Source organism: Protomyctophum bolini, assembly GCF_963924005.1.
Source record: "Protomyctophum bolini genome assembly, chromosome: 14".
In the NCBI taxonomy this organism is placed as follows: domain Eukaryota; kingdom Metazoa; phylum Chordata; class Actinopteri; order Myctophiformes; family Myctophidae; genus Protomyctophum; species Protomyctophum bolini.
In genome coordinates, this window is record NC_137875.1 from 3634819 (window position 1) to 3652035 (window position 17217).

Genomic DNA, 17217 nt, shown 5'->3' on the forward strand with positions numbered 1-17217 from the left:
AGAAACCTGCTGCTTAACATTGTTAAATAGCTCTATATTGTGACAGTAATCATTGCTATAGAGTGTGTTCAGTAACAGTGTTAAATAGCTCTATATTGTGACAGTAATCATTGCTATAGAGCAGGGGTGGGCAATTATTTTTCCCAAGGGGCCAAATGAGAAACAGAAAATATTTTGGAGGGCCGGGCCAAAAGGCTGAACTTATTTATGCATAATATCAATTTTATTTCTATAAAAATAGCAGTAAATGGCATTGTTTTTCAAAGCAATGGTAAACTAAATGTGAAACATTTGACTCAAATTATAGGCAGAGTGACTATTTTACATCATGATGATGTACAATAAGAGCACCCCTCACTTCACATGGGTGTGATTTTTTTACTTTCTACTTGCAGGCTTGAGACGTTTCCTTTTCCAGTTGAAAACTATGTTTTTGTTTAGGCTTAAGTCCTGTAAATACTAGCATTTTCTTTTAACAATGAGAACATTAGAGGTAGCTCTCTTAATAGTTCCATTCGAAGGACACTGGAGGTGCCACTTTCACAACCCATGGTGCGCTGCTTACTATCGAGAGATGAGTGTTAAGTCACAACCATTAAACAACAACGTTCTGAAAACAATAATAAGCCAACCAGTGATGGTATTGTTGAGACTTGGCAGCCTGGCAGGCGCTGTATGTTGACGTGTGCACGTTCGTTCTGCCAGATTTACTTTGTGGTTCAACGGTACGTCGATCGACTCGTGTGCCGAAAACAGACGATCCAAAAGCTCACGGCGCATCGCCCAAGCTTTCTGAACTTCAGAAGCATGCCACATTCTGGGCGCAACAACGCCATACGGCAGCATCTTAAAACATCTTAACTTTATTGGCGAGGCGGGTTAAATAAAGCAATGAAGCATAATGGGATTTAACTTGTCCTCCTGCAAGGAAGTTTGGTAATCAAAGCGTGCGCCTGCGCCTACCGTGTTGTGGAGCTGCATGCTTCATGGCTATTTGCATTCACCGACGTAGTCAACAATAAATCCAAAAAGCCGATTTTCGCATATGAGGGGGGTGAAGGAAGAAAGACAGGTTCTCAATCACACGCAATTCACGTGCACAGTTGACGTGCAGATTGCGTGCACTGTGAGAATACATGGGCTTCAAAATAAAAGCAATGCGGTTTTAGTCCACCCATAAGGTAATTAGAAAGTATGTTTTATTTTCGGATTATCAAGTAATCTTTCACAGGCCGGACAGAGTCAGGCGGCGGGCCGTATTTGGCCCGCGGGCCGTACAATGCCCAGGTCTGCTATAGAGTGTGTTCAGTAACAGTGTTAAATAGCTCTATATTGTGACAGTAATCATTGCTATAGTGTGTGTTCAGTAACAGTGTTAAATAGCTCTATATTGTTACAGTAATCATTGCTATAGAGTGTGTTCAGTAACAGTGTTAAATAGCTCTATATTGTTACAGTAATCATTGCTAAAGATTGTGTTCAGTAACAGTGTTAAATAGCTCTATATTGTGACAGTAATCATTGCTATAGAGTGTGTTCAGTAACAGTGTTAAATAGCTCTATATTGTGACAGTAATCATTGCTATAGAGTGTTTAGTAACAGTGTTAAATAGCTCTATATTGTGACAGTAATCATTGCTATAGAGTGTGTTCAGTAACAGTGTTAAATAGCTCTATATTGTGACAGTAATCGTTGCTATATAGTGTGTTCAGTAACAGTGTTAAATAGCTCTATATTGTGACAGTAATCATTGCTATAGAGTGTGTTCAGTAACAGTGTTAAATAGCTCTATAGTGTGACAGTAATCATTGCTATAGAGTGTGTTCAGTAACAGTGTTAAATAGCTCTATATTGTTACAGTAATCATTGCTATAGTGTGTGTTCAGTACCAGTGTTAAATAGCTCTATATTGTGACAGTAATCATTCCTATAGAGTGTGTTAAGTAACAGTGTTAAATAGCTCTATATTGTGACAGTAATCATTGCTATAGAGTGTGTTCAGTACCAATGTTAAATAGCTCTATATTGTGACAGTAATCATTGCTATAGTGTGTTCAGTAACAGTGTTAAATAGCTCTATATTGTGACAGTAATCATTGCTATAGAGTGTGTTCAGTAACAGTGTTAAATAGCTCTATATTGTGACAGTAATCATTGCTATAGTGTGTTCGGTAACAGTGTTAAATAGCTCTATATTGTTACAGTAATCATTGCTATAGAGTGTGTTCAGTAACAGTGTTAAATAGCTCTATATTGTTACAGTAATCATTGCTATAGAGTGTGTTCAGTAACAGTGTTAAATAGCTCTATATTGTTACAGTAATCATTGCTATAGTGTGTTCAGACAGTAACAGTGTTAAATAGCTCTATATTGTTACAGTAATCATTGCTATAGTGTGTTCAGTAACAGTGTTAAATAGCTCTATATTGTTACAGTAATCATTGCTATAGATTTTGTTCAGTAACAGTGTTAATAGCTCTAAATTGTTACAGTAATCTTTGCTATAGTGTGTTCAGTAACAGTGTTACATAGCTCTATATTGTTACAGTAATCATTGCTATAGTGTGTTCAGTAACAGTGTTAAATAGCTCTATATTGTGACAGTAATCATTGCTATAGTGTGTTCAGTAACAGTGTTAAATAGCTCTATATTGTGACAGTAATCATTGCTATAGTGTGTTCAGTAACAGTGTTAAATAGCTCTATATTGTTACAGTAATCATTGCTATAGAGTGTGTTCAGTAACAGTGTTAAATAGCTTTATATTGTGACAGTAATAATTGCTATAGTGTGTGTGTGTGTGTGTGTGTGTGTGTACAGTAACAGTGTTAAATAGCTCTATATTGTTACAGTAATCATTGCTATAGTGTGTGTGTGTTCAGTAACAGTGTTAAATAGCTCTATATTGTTACAGTAATCATTGCTATAGAGTGTGTTCAGTAACAGTGTTAAATAGCTCTATATTGTGACCGTAATCATTGCTATAGTGTGTGTGTGTGTGTGTGTGTGTGTGTGTGTGTGTGTGTGTGTGTGTGTGTGTGTACAGTAACAGTGTTAAATAACTCTATATTGTGACAATAATCATTGCTATAGAGTGTGTTCAGTAACAGTGTTAAATAGCTCTATATTGTTACAGTAATCATTGCTATAGTGTGTTCAGTAACAGTGTTAAATAGCTCTATATTGTGACAGTAATCATTGCTATAGAGTGTGTTCAGTAACAGTGTTAAATAGCTCTATATTGTGACAGTAATCATTGCTATAGTGTGTTCAGTAACAGTGTTAAATAGCTCTATATTGTGACAGCAATAATTGCTTTAGAGAACAACATGGCACATTGAAATCTGTTGTGAGCTTGTAAATCTGCTATTTGTGGATAATGTTCTCCTCAGAATAGGGAAGCTGGGGTTCAAGTGGTTACTCAGTTTTACATCTATTCATAGTTTCAGCTCACCTTCAGCTTTAGAGACTCCTCCACTTGCTGAATTTGAACTTGACATTGTTGGGTCAGCGCCTGTAGCTTCATGCTGGTCTGATGTCACAGCTACTGTTGAGGTAGAAAAGATAACAGCATTGTATAAGAACCCTGCTGTTTAACATTGTTAAATAGCTCTATATTGTGACAGTAATCGTTGCTATAGAGTGCATGTTCAGTAACATTGTTAAATAGCTCTATATTGTTACAGTAATCATTGCTATAGTGTGTGTTCAGTAACAGTGTTAAATAGCTCTATGGTGGGACAGTAATCATTGCTATAGTGTGTTCAGTAACAGTGTTAAATAGCTCTATATTGTTACAGTAATCATTGCTATAGAGTGTGTTCAGTAACAGTGTTAAATAGCTCTATATTGTGACAGTAATCATTGCTATAGAGAACAACATGACACATTGAAATGTGTTGTGAGCTTGTAAATCTGCTATTTGTGTATAATGTTCTCCTCAGAATAGGGAAGCTGGGGTTCAAGTGGTTAATCAGTTTATTGAAGACATCTATTCATAGTTTCAGCTCACCTTCAGCTTTAGAGACTCCTCCACTTGCTGACGTTGAACTTGACATTGTTGGGTCAGCGCCTGTAGCTTCATGCTGGTCTGATGTCACAGCTACTGTTGAGTTAGAAAAGACAACAGAATTGTATAAGAAACCTGCTGCTTAACATTGTTAAATAGCTCTATATTGTGACAGTAATCATTGCTATAGAGTGTGTTCAGTAACAGTGTTAAATAGCTCTATATTGTGACAGTAATCATTGCTATAGAGCAGGGGTGGGCAATTATTTTTCCCAAGGGGCCAAATGAGAAACAGAAAATATTTTGGAGGGCCGGGCCAAAAGGCTGAACTTATTTATGCATAATATCAATTTTATTTCTATAAAAATAGCAGTAAATGGCATTGTTTTTCAAAGCAATGGTAAACTAAATGTGAAACATTTGACTCAAATTATAGGCAGAGTGACTATTTTACATCATGATGATGTACAATAAGAGCACCCCTCACTTCACATGGGTGTGATTTTTTTACTTTCTACTTGCAGGCTTGAGACGTTTCCTTTTCCAGTTGAAAACTATGTTTTTGTTTAGGCTTAAGTCCTGTAAATACTAGCATTTTCTTTTAACAATGAGAACATTAGAGGTAGCTCTCTTAATAGTTCCATTCGAAGGACACTGGAGGTGCCACTTTCACAACCCATGGTGCGCTGCTTACTATCGAGAGATGAGTGTTAAGTCACAACCATTAAACAACAACGTTCTGAAAACAATAATAAGCCAACCAGTGATGGTATTGTTGAGACTTGGCAGCCTGGCAGGCGCTGTATGTTGACGTGTGCACGTTCGTTCTGCCAGATTTACTTTGTGGTTCAACGGTACGTCGATCGACTCGTGTGCCGAAAACAGACGATCCAAAAGCTCACGGCGCATCGCCCAAGCTTTCTGAACTTCAGAAGCATGCCACATTCTGGGCGCAACAACGCCATACGGCAGCATCTTAAAACATCTTAACTTTATTGGCGAGGCGGGTTAAATAAAGCAATGAAGCATAATGGGATTTAACTTGTCCTCCTGCAAGGAAGTTTGGTAATCAAAGCGTGCGCCTGCGCCTACCGTGTTGTGGAGCTGCATGCTTCATGGCTATTTGCATTCACCGACGTAGTCAACAATAAATCCAAAAAGCCGATTTTCGCATATGAGGGGGGTGAAGGAAGAAAGACAGGTTCTCAATCACACGCAATTCACGTGCACAGTTGACGTGCAGATTGCGTGCACTGTGAGAATACATGGGCTTCAAAATAAAAGCAATGCGGTTTTAGTCCACCCATAAGGTAATTAGAAAGTATGTTTTATTTTCGGATTATCAAGTAATCTTTCACAGGCCGGACAGAGTCAGGCGGCGGGCCGTATTTGGCCCGCGGGCCGTACAATGCCCAGGTCTGCTATAGAGTGTGTTCAGTAACAGTGTTAAATAGCTCTATATTGTGACAGTAATCATTGCTATAGTGTGTGTTCAGTAACAGTGTTAAATAGCTCTATATTGTTACAGTAATCATTGCTATAGAGTGTGTTCAGTAACAGTGTTAAATAGCTCTATATTGTTACAGTAATCATTGCTAAAGATTGTGTTCAGTAACAGTGTTAAATAGCTCTATATTGTGACAGTAATCATTGCTATAGAGTGTGTTCAGTAACAGTGTTAAATAGCTCTATATTGTGACAGTAATCATTGCTATAGAGTGTTTAGTAACAGTGTTAAATAGCTCTATATTGTGACAGTAATCATTGCTATAGAGTGTGTTCAGTAACAGTGTTAAATAGCTCTATATTGTGACAGTAATCGTTGCTATATAGTGTGTTCAGTAACAGTGTTAAATAGCTCTATATTGTGACAGTAATCATTGCTATAGAGTGTGTTCAGTAACAGTGTTAAATAGCTCTATAGTGTGACAGTAATCATTGCTATAGAGTGTGTTCAGTAACAGTGTTAAATAGCTCTATATTGTTACAGTAATCATTGCTATAGTGTGTGTTCAGTACCAGTGTTAAATAGCTCTATATTGTGACAGTAATCATTCCTATAGAGTGTGTTAAGTAACAGTGTTAAATAGCTCTATATTGTGACAGTAATCATTGCTATAGAGTGTGTTCAGTACCAATGTTAAATAGCTCTATATTGTGACAGTAATCATTGCTATAGTGTGTTCAGTAACAGTGTTAAATAGCTCTATATTGTGACAGTAATCATTGCTATAGAGTGTGTTCAGTAACAGTGTTAAATAGCTCTATATTGTGACAGTAATCATTGCTATAGTGTGTTCGGTAACAGTGTTAAATAGCTCTATATTGTTACAGTAATCATTGCTATAGAGTGTGTTCAGTAACAGTGTTAAATAGCTCTATATTGTTACAGTAATCATTGCTATAGAGTGTGTTCAGTAACAGTGTTAAATAGCTCTATATTGTTACAGTAATCATTGCTATAGTGTGTTCAGACAGTAACAGTGTTAAATAGCTCTATATTGTTACAGTAATCATTGCTATAGTGTGTTCAGTAACAGTGTTAAATAGCTCTATATTGTTACAGTAATCATTGCTATAGATTTTGTTCAGTAACAGTGTTAATAGCTCTAAATTGTTACAGTAATCTTTGCTATAGTGTGTTCAGTAACAGTGTTACATAGCTCTATATTGTTACAGTAATCATTGCTATAGTGTGTTCAGTAACAGTGTTAAATAGCTCTATATTGTGACAGTAATCATTGCTATAGTGTGTTCAGTAACAGTGTTAAATAGCTCTATATTGTGACAGTAATCATTGCTATAGTGTGTTCAGTAACAGTGTTAAATAGCTCTATATTGTTACAGTAATCATTGCTATAGAGTGTGTTCAGTAACAGTGTTAAATAGCTTTATATTGTGACAGTAATAATTGCTATAGTGTGTGTGTGTGTGTGTGTGTGTACAGTAACAGTGTTAAATAGCTCTATATTGTTACAGTAATCATTGCTATAGTGTGTGTGTGTTCAGTAACAGTGTTAAATAGCTCTATATTGTTACAGTAATCATTGCTATAGAGTGTGTTCAGTAACAGTGTTAAATAGCTCTATATTGTGACCGTAATCATTGCTATAGTGTGTGTGTGTGTGTGTGTGTGTGTGTGTGTGTGTGTGTGTGTGTGTGTGTGTGTGTGTGTGTGTGTACAGTAACAGTGTTAAATAACTCTATATTGTGACAATAATCATTGCTATAGAGTGTGTTCAGTAACAGTGTTAAATAGCTCTATATTGTTACAGTAATCATTGCTATAGTGTGTTCAGTAACAGTGTTAAATAGCTCTATATTGTGACAGTAATCATTGCTATAGAGTGTGTTCAGTAACAGTGTTAAATAGCTCTATATTGTGACAGTAATCATTGCTATAGTGTGTTCAGTAACAGTGTTAAATAGCTCTATATTGTGACAGCAATAATTGCTTTAGAGAACAACATGGCACATTGAAATCTGTTGTGAGCTTGTAAATCTGCTATTTGTGGATAATGTTCTCCTCAGAATAGGGAAGCTGGGGTTCAAGTGGTTACTCAGTTTTACATCTATTCATAGTTTCAGCTCACCTTCAGCTTTAGAGACTCCTCCACTTGCTGAATTTGAACTTGACATTGTTGGGTCAGCGCCTGTAGCTTCATGCTGGTCTGATGTCACAGCTACTGTTGAGGTAGAAAAGATAACAGCATTGTATAAGAACCCTGCTGTTTAACATTGTTAAATAGCTCTATATTGTGACAGTAATCGTTGCTATAGAGTGCATGTTCAGTAACATTGTTAAATAGCTCTATATTGTTACAGTAATCATTGCTATAGTGTGTGTTCAGTAACAGTGTTAAATAGCTCTATGGTGGGACAGTAATCATTGCTATAGTGTGTTCAGTAACAGTGTTAAATAGCTCTATATTGTTACAGTAATCATTGCTATAGAGTGTGTTCAGTAACAGTGTTAAATAGCTCTATATTGTGACAGTAATCATTGCTATAGAGAACAACATGACACATTGAAATGTGTTGTGAGCTTGTAAATCTGCTATTTGTGTATAATGTTCTCCTCAGAATAGGGAAGCTGGGGTTCAAGTGGTTAATCAGTTTATTGAAGACATCTATTCATAGTTTCAGCTCACCTTCAGCTTTAGAGACTCCTCCACTTGCTGACGTTGAACTTGACATTGTTGGGTCAGCGCCTGTAGCTTCATGCTGGTCTGATGTCACAGCTACTGTTGAGTTAGAAAAGACAACAGAATTGTATAAGAAACCTGCTGCTTAACATTGTTAAATAGCTCTATATTGTGACAGTAATCATTGCTATAGAGTGTGTTCAGTAACAGTGTTAAATAGCTCTATATTGTGACAGTAATCATTGCTATAGAGCAGGGGTGGGCAATTATTTTTCCCAAGGGGCCAAATGAGAAACAGAAAATATTTTGGAGGGCCGGGCCAAAAGGCTGAACTTATTTATGCATAATATCAATTTTATTTCTATAAAAATAGCAGTAAATGGCATTGTTTTTCAAAGCAATGGTAAACTAAATGTGAAACATTTGACTCAAATTATAGGCAGAGTGACTATTTTACATCATGATGATGTACAATAAGAGCACCCCTCACTTCACATGGGTGTGATTTTTTTACTTTCTACTTGCAGGCTTGAGACGTTTCCTTTTCCAGTTGAAAACTATGTTTTTGTTTAGGCTTAAGTCCTGTAAATACTAGCATTTTCTTTTAACAATGAGAACATTAGAGGTAGCTCTCTTAATAGTTCCATTCGAAGGACACTGGAGGTGCCACTTTCACAACCCATGGTGCGCTGCTTACTATCGAGAGATGAGTGTTAAGTCACAACCATTAAACAACAACGTTCTGAAAACAATAATAAGCCAACCAGTGATGGTATTGTTGAGACTTGGCAGCCTGGCAGGCGCTGTATGTTGACGTGTGCACGTTCGTTCTGCCAGATTTACTTTGTGGTTCAACGGTACGTCGATCGACTCGTGTGCCGAAAACAGACGATCCAAAAGCTCACGGCGCATCGCCCAAGCTTTCTGAACTTCAGAAGCATGCCACATTCTGGGCGCAACAACGCCATACGGCAGCATCTTAAAACATCTTAACTTTATTGGCGAGGCGGGTTAAATAAAGCAATGAAGCATAATGGGATTTAACTTGTCCTCCTGCAAGGAAGTTTGGTAATCAAAGCGTGCGCCTGCGCCTACCGTGTTGTGGAGCTGCATGCTTCATGGCTATTTGCATTCACCGACGTAGTCAACAATAAATCCAAAAAGCCGATTTTCGCATATGAGGGGGGTGAAGGAAGAAAGACAGGTTCTCAATCACACGCAATTCACGTGCACAGTTGACGTGCAGATTGCGTGCACTGTGAGAATACATGGGCTTCAAAATAAAAGCAATGCGGTTTTAGTCCACCCATAAGGTAATTAGAAAGTATGTTTTATTTTCGGATTATCAAGTAATCTTTCACAGGCCGGACAGAGTCAGGCGGCGGGCCGTATTTGGCCCGCGGGCCGTACAATGCCCAGGTCTGCTATAGAGTGTGTTCAGTAACAGTGTTAAATAGCTCTATATTGTGACAGTAATCATTGCTATAGTGTGTGTTCAGTAACAGTGTTAAATAGCTCTATATTGTTACAGTAATCATTGCTATAGAGTGTGTTCAGTAACAGTGTTAAATAGCTCTATATTGTTACAGTAATCATTGCTAAAGATTGTGTTCAGTAACAGTGTTAAATAGCTCTATATTGTGACAGTAATCATTGCTATAGAGTGTGTTCAGTAACAGTGTTAAATAGCTCTATATTGTGACAGTAATCATTGCTATAGAGTGTTTAGTAACAGTGTTAAATAGCTCTATATTGTGACAGTAATCATTGCTATAGAGTGTGTTCAGTAACAGTGTTAAATAGCTCTATATTGTGACAGTAATCGTTGCTATATAGTGTGTTCAGTAACAGTGTTAAATAGCTCTATATTGTGACAGTAATCATTGCTATAGAGTGTGTTCAGTAACAGTGTTAAATAGCTCTATAGTGTGACAGTAATCATTGCTATAGAGTGTGTTCAGTAACAGTGTTAAATAGCTCTATATTGTTACAGTAATCATTGCTATAGTGTGTGTTCAGTACCAGTGTTAAATAGCTCTATATTGTGACAGTAATCATTCCTATAGAGTGTGTTAAGTAACAGTGTTAAATAGCTCTATATTGTGACAGTAATCATTGCTATAGAGTGTGTTCAGTACCAATGTTAAATAGCTCTATATTGTGACAGTAATCATTGCTATAGTGTGTTCAGTAACAGTGTTAAATAGCTCTATATTGTGACAGTAATCATTGCTATAGAGTGTGTTCAGTAACAGTGTTAAATAGCTCTATATTGTGACAGTAATCATTGCTATAGTGTGTTCGGTAACAGTGTTAAATAGCTCTATATTGTTACAGTAATCATTGCTATAGAGTGTGTTCAGTAACAGTGTTAAATAGCTCTATATTGTTACAGTAATCATTGCTATAGAGTGTGTTCAGTAACAGTGTTAAATAGCTCTATATTGTTACAGTAATCATTGCTATAGTGTGTTCAGACAGTAACAGTGTTAAATAGCTCTATATTGTTACAGTAATCATTGCTATAGTGTGTTCAGTAACAGTGTTAAATAGCTCTATATTGTTACAGTAATCATTGCTATAGATTTTGTTCAGTAACAGTGTTAATAGCTCTAAATTGTTACAGTAATCTTTGCTATAGTGTGTTCAGTAACAGTGTTACATAGCTCTATATTGTTACAGTAATCATTGCTATAGTGTGTTCAGTAACAGTGTTAAATAGCTCTATATTGTGACAGTAATCATTGCTATAGTGTGTTCAGTAACAGTGTTAAATAGCTCTATATTGTGACAGTAATCATTGCTATAGTGTGTTCAGTAACAGTGTTAAATAGCTCTATATTGTTACAGTAATCATTGCTATAGAGTGTGTTCAGTAACAGTGTTAAATAGCTTTATATTGTGACAGTAATAATTGCTATAGTGTGTGTGTGTGTGTGTGTGTGTGTACAGTAACAGTGTTAAATAGCTCTATATTGTTACAGTAATCATTGCTATAGTGTGTGTGTGTTCAGTAACAGTGTTAAATAGCTCTATATTGTTACAGTAATCATTGCTATAGAGTGTGTTCAGTAACAGTGTTAAATAGCTCTATATTGTGACCGTAATCATTGCTATAGTGTGTGTGTGTGTGTGTGTGTGTGTGTGTGTGTGTGTGTGTGTGTGTGTGTGTGTGTGTGTACAGTAACAGTGTTAAATAACTCTATATTGTGACAATAATCATTGCTATAGAGTGTGTTCAGTAACAGTGTTAAATAGCTCTATATTGTTACAGTAATCATTGCTATAGTGTGTTCAGTAACAGTGTTAAATAGCTCTATATTGTTACAGTAATCATTGCTATAGTGTGTTCAGTAACAGTGTTAAATAGCTCTATATTGTTACAGTAATCATTGCTATAGTGTGTTCAGTAACAGTGTTAAATAGCTCTATATTGTGACAGTAATCATTCCTATAGAGTGTGTTCAGTAACAGTGTTAAATAGCTCTATATTGTGACAGTAATCATTGCTATAGAGTGTGTTCAGTACCAGTGTTAAATAGCTCTATATTGTGACAGTAATCATTGCTATAGTGTGTTCAGTAACAGTGTTAAATAGCTCTATATTGTGACAGTAATCATTGCTATAGAGTGTGTTCAGTAACAGTGTTAAATAGCTCTATATTGTGACAGTAATCATTGCTATAGTGTGTTCGGTAACAGTGTTAAATAGCTCTATATTGTTACAGTAATCATTGCTATAGAGTGTGTTCAGTAACAGTGTTAAATAGCTCTATATTGTTACAGTAATCATTGCTATAGTGTGTTCAGTAACAGTGTTAAATAGCTCTATATTGTTACAGTAATCATTGCTATAGTGTGTTCAGACAGTAACAGTGTTAAATAGCTCTATATTGTTACAGTAATCATTGCTATAGTGTGTTCAGTAACAGTGTTAAATAGCTCTATATTGTTACAGTAATCATTGCTATAGATTGTGTTCAGTAACAGTGTTAATAGCTCTATATTGTTACAGTAATCATTGCTATAGTGTGTTCAGTAACAGTGTTACATAGCTCTATATTGTTACAGTAATCATTGCTATAGTGTGTTCAGTAACAGTGTTAAATAGCTATATATTGTGACAGTAATCATTGCTATAGTGTGTTCAGTAACAGTGTTAAATAGCTCTATATTGTTACAGTAATCATTGCTATAGAGTGTGTTCAGTAACAGTGTTAAATAGCTTTATATTGTTACAGTAATAATTGCTATAGTGTGTGTGTGTGTGTGTGTGTGTGTGTGTGTGTGTGTGTGTGTGTGTACAGTAACAGTGTTAAATAGCTCTATATTGTTACAGTAATCATTGCTATAGTGTGTGTGTTCAGTAACAGTGTTAAATAGCTCTATATTGTTACAGTAATCATTGCTATAGAGTGTGTTCAGTAACAGTGTTAAATAGCTCTATATTGTGACCGTAATCATTGCTATAGTGTGTGTGTGTGTGTGTGTGTGTGTGTGTGTGTGTGTGTGTGTGTGTGTGTGTGTGTGTGTGTGTGTGTGTACAGTAACAGTGTTAAATAGCTCTATATTGTGACAATAATCATTGCTATAGAGTGTGTTCAGTAACAGTATTAAATAGCTCTATATTGTTACAGTAATCATTGCTATAGTGTGTTCAGTAACAGTGTTAAATAGCTCTATATTGTTACAGTAATCATTGCTATAGTGTGTTCAGTAACAGTGTTAAATAGCTCTATATTGTTACAGTAATCATTGCTATAGTGTGTTCAGTAACAGTGTTAATAGCTCTATATTGTGACAGTAATCATTGCTATAGAGTGTGTTCAGTAACAGTGTTAAATAGCTCTATATTGTGACAGTAATCATTGCTATAGAGTGTGTTCAGTAACAGTGTTAAATAACTCTATATTGTGACAGCAATAATTGCTTTAGAGAACAACATGGCACATTGAAATCTGTTGTGAGCTTGTAAATCTGCTATTTGTGGATAATGTTCTCCTCAGAATAGGGAAGCTGGGGTTCAAGTGGTTAATCAGTTTTACATCTATTCATAGTTTCAGCTCACCTTCAGCTTTAGAGACTCCTCCACTTGCTGAATTTGAACTTGACATTGTTGGGTCAGCGCCTGTAGCTTCATGCTGGTCTGATGTCACAGCTACTGTTGAGGTAGAAAAGACAACAGCATTGTATAAGAAACCTGCTGTTTAACATTGTTAAATAGCTCTATATTGTGACAGTAATCATTGCTATAGAGTGCATGTTCAGTAACATTGTTAAATAGCTCTATATTGTTACAGTAATCATTGCTATAGTGTGTGTTCAGTAACAGTGTTAAATAGCTCTATGGTGGGACAGTAATCATTGCTATAGTGTGTTCAGTAACAGTGTTAAATAGCTCTATATTGTTACAGTAATCATTGCTATAGAGTGTGTTCAGTAACAGTGTTAAATAGCTCTATATTGTGACAGTAATCATTGCTATAGAGAACAACATGACACATTGAAATGTGTTGTGAGCTTGTAAATCTGCTATTTGTGTATAATGTTCTCCTCAGAATAGGGAAGCTGGGGTTCAAGTGGTTAATCAGTTTATTGAAGACATCTATTAATAGTTTCAGCTCACCTTCAGCTTTAGAGACTCCTCCACTTGCTGACGTTGAACTTGACATTGTTGGGTCAGCGCCTGTAGCTTCATGCTGGTCTGATGTCACAGCTACTGTTGAGTTAGAAAAGACAACAGAATTGTATAAGAAACCTGCTGTTTAACATTGTTAAATAGCTCTATATTGTGACAGTAATCATTGCTATAGAGTGTGTGTTCAGTAACAGTGTTAAATAGCTCTATATTGTGACAGTAATTATTGCTATAGTGTGTTTAGTAACAGTGTTAAATAGCTCTATATTGTTACAGTAATCATTGCTATAGTGTGTTCAGTAACAGTGTTAAATAGCTCTATATTGTCACAGTAATCATTGCTATAGAGCGTCACCTTTCAGAACGGCGAGTGGCCCAGGAAATGAAAAGCAATGCCTTTTTCCCATAGCCGTTTCTGAAAGTATTTATTTAAAGACGGTTACACCGCGGACAAAGCCAACTCGGATCGTGACAAATCATGACAATGAACACAATATTTTGGGCCGATCAAATCATTTATAAGAAGAAAAACAAAACAAATAGTCTTGTCTCCTGCCTTTATTTTCTTTAAGTAATAATAATAGTAATAATTAATAATAATTCTAATAGTAATAAGTTAATCTATTCGTAGTTTCAGCTCACCTTCAGCTTTAGAGACTCCTCCACTTGCTGACGTTGAACTTGACATTGTTGGGTCAGCGCCTGTAGCTTCATGCTGGTCTGATGTCACAGCTACTGTTGAGTTAGAAAATAAAACAGCATTGTATAAGAAACCTGCTGTTACCAGGTAGTAATTAACTATTATCTGGCTATTAAACTGATGTTAAGTTGATTACATTAATGTTTAGCAAGGTAAATAACTGTTATTGCAGCAGGGAAGAATGTACAAGTAGGTCAAGCGAGTACTCAAGTTCAAATGTTTCCAGAAAGAAAACATTATATTTGATTATGTCCTTGCTGTCCAACCACAATCTCCCCTTTGAAGTGTCTAAACACATGCACTAGATGAGTGCACAATCTCCCCTTTGAAGTGTCTAAACACATGCACTAGATGAGTGCACAATCTCCCCTTTGAACCGTCTCCCATGTAAGACACTATAGATTTCCTCCTTTGGCCAGGGATAGACCGTATGAGGTTCACCTACCTTTGGCCATGTGTGGTAACCTGTGCAGTAGATCATTCCTGTGGATCTTCTTCAGAACATTCACCATGATCTGAGGAGCATGACCGGGGTAGCTCAACACCATCAGATGAGCGATGCCCTTCTTGCTGTTCTTCTCAAGGAAGCACTGTGGGATTAGAACCTCTGGGGTTGGAAGCGGTGGGAGAGGAACGAGGCCTTCAAAGATATCAGGGTGTTGCAAGTGAACCTTGAAGTCCTCGAACTCCCTGGTTTTCAGCTCCTTCAGAGTCTTCAAGATGAGTTCCTGAAGTAAATCCATGGATGGTTCCTGGGGCAAACGGAGAGAGGATGTTAACATCTCAGCTTTGTTCTCTAAAGCCGTGTTCACAATGAAAGACACAATAAACATATTTCTAGTCGCTTGAATGGAGTTCATTCAATCACTGCACATACTATGGGAACAGTACGGAATTCACACAGGGTGACGTGTCTAGTGCGGTATAGTAGCATAGTTTGTAGATGGTATCATGCTGCTTTCTGCTTGCTACTCTCTGCTTACAGCTGCCGCTGCCAGCTAGCCCCCCCCCCCCCCCCCCCCCCAGGATGAGGCTACTGACCGTAACACCTGGAGGATGAGGCTACTGACCGCTACTGACCGTAACACCTGGAGGATGAGGCTACTGACCGTAACACCTGGAGGATGAGGCTACTGACCGCTACTGACCGTAACACCTGGAGGATGAGACTACTGACCGCTACTGACCGTAACACCTGGAGGATGAGGCTACTGACGTATCACAGATAGAAGTGGACGTCATCATCGGATTCAATGGACAACCATAAGCAAAGCGCGTGTGTGTGTGTGTGTGTGTGTGTGTGTGTGTGTGTGTGTGTATGTGCGCACGAGCGTGTTCTAGTTGCCATGTATATTTCATAATCTTCATACATTTATTTGATATATGTATCAGCAAAATATTTAGGTAAAATATAACAACTTCAGATACAATAATGCAATATTTGTTTAACAACTGATCTCTCTCAATTCACCACCAATACTAATGGCTGCAGTCTTCGTCGTTCTTACAGTGGATTTCTACCATGTATTTAAACCCTAACTTCAGTTAGTTTGGTGAGTAAATAAACAGACCTTGCTCCATCCCCGTGATTTACTCCTCCCCATCTTGATGTCGTCCTTGCTGCTTCTTCTTCTGCTGCTTCTTCTTCTGCTTCACGCTGACAGACGACAACAACAACAACAATGCATTTTAAAACTGCTTTTAATATTTAATATCATATTGTCCATGTCCCTCAGTTAGTTATTTCTAATGGTTTGAGTCTCAATCACCACTCTGATATAACCAGTCCTTGTCATTTCTTTCTGGACTTTGAAAGCAGTTTTAGCTGCAGTACCACAATGTCCTGAGGTGGTGGTGGGGGGGGGGGGGGGGGGGTGCTGATATGCAGATTATGTCATATTTGAGTCATTATAATACTGATCAAATACTGATCAAAACAGGCTTGTTTCCATTCCATGGCAGCTTGGAAAATCAACAATGGTGGACATTGTAAACAAAGTAGAAATGCAAATTTGGAACTGAAGACTGAAGAAGAGGAGGAATTATACAAAGTAGGGTGACATTGATGACATCACGATGAGGACAAAATCAGTTGAGCTGTTCCTGAGAGCAATTTCCATTAAAGCACCTGATATGATATGAAAGCTTGATTGTTCAAAATTGGTTATTTGTGGGGATAGAAAACACATATTATGGGAGCCCCAAAAACACAAAATAAATTGAAAAAGTAGAATGTTATGTTAGGTTATAGGTCCTTTAACTGTGTTCATGCACAGCAGTGGTTTTCAACCCTTTTCACATGAAGGCCCGTCAGTAAATGACAATTGAAAACCAAATGGTGGTCCGTGTCTCAAATTCTGACTAAGTTTTAGTCGGAATTTGAGACACGGACCAGCATTTGATGAGATTTAGACACAAAACTAAAATATGCTGTTTTTGTGGGATACGATTTTGTCTTTACAATCTTTACAATTCTTAACAGTGTTAAATAGCTCTATATTGTGACAGTAATCATTGCTATAGAGTGTGTTCAGTAACAGTGTTAACTAGCTCTATATTGTGACAGTAATCATTGCTATATAGTTTGTGTTCAGTAACAGTGTTAAATAGCTGTGACAGTAATCATTGCTATAGAGTGTGTTCAGTAAACAGTGTTAAATAGCTCTATATTGTGACAGTAATCATTGCTATAGAGTGTGTTCAGTAACAGTGTTAAATAGCTC

General features: G+C 36.9%; 1 long non-coding RNA gene across 1 annotated transcript; it reads right to left on the reverse strand.

The window, feature by feature from the left end:
• Positions 1-13771: 13771 nt before the first annotated feature.
• Positions 13772-15112, reverse strand: LOC308328425. The gene is made up of 3 exons (XR_013965291.1): positions 14940-15112; positions 14437-14529; positions 13772-13875 (listed from the first exon to the last, which is right to left on the reverse strand). It is a non-coding gene; the product is annotated as an uncharacterized lncRNA (long non-coding RNA).
• Positions 15113-17217: the final 2105 nt, after the last annotated feature.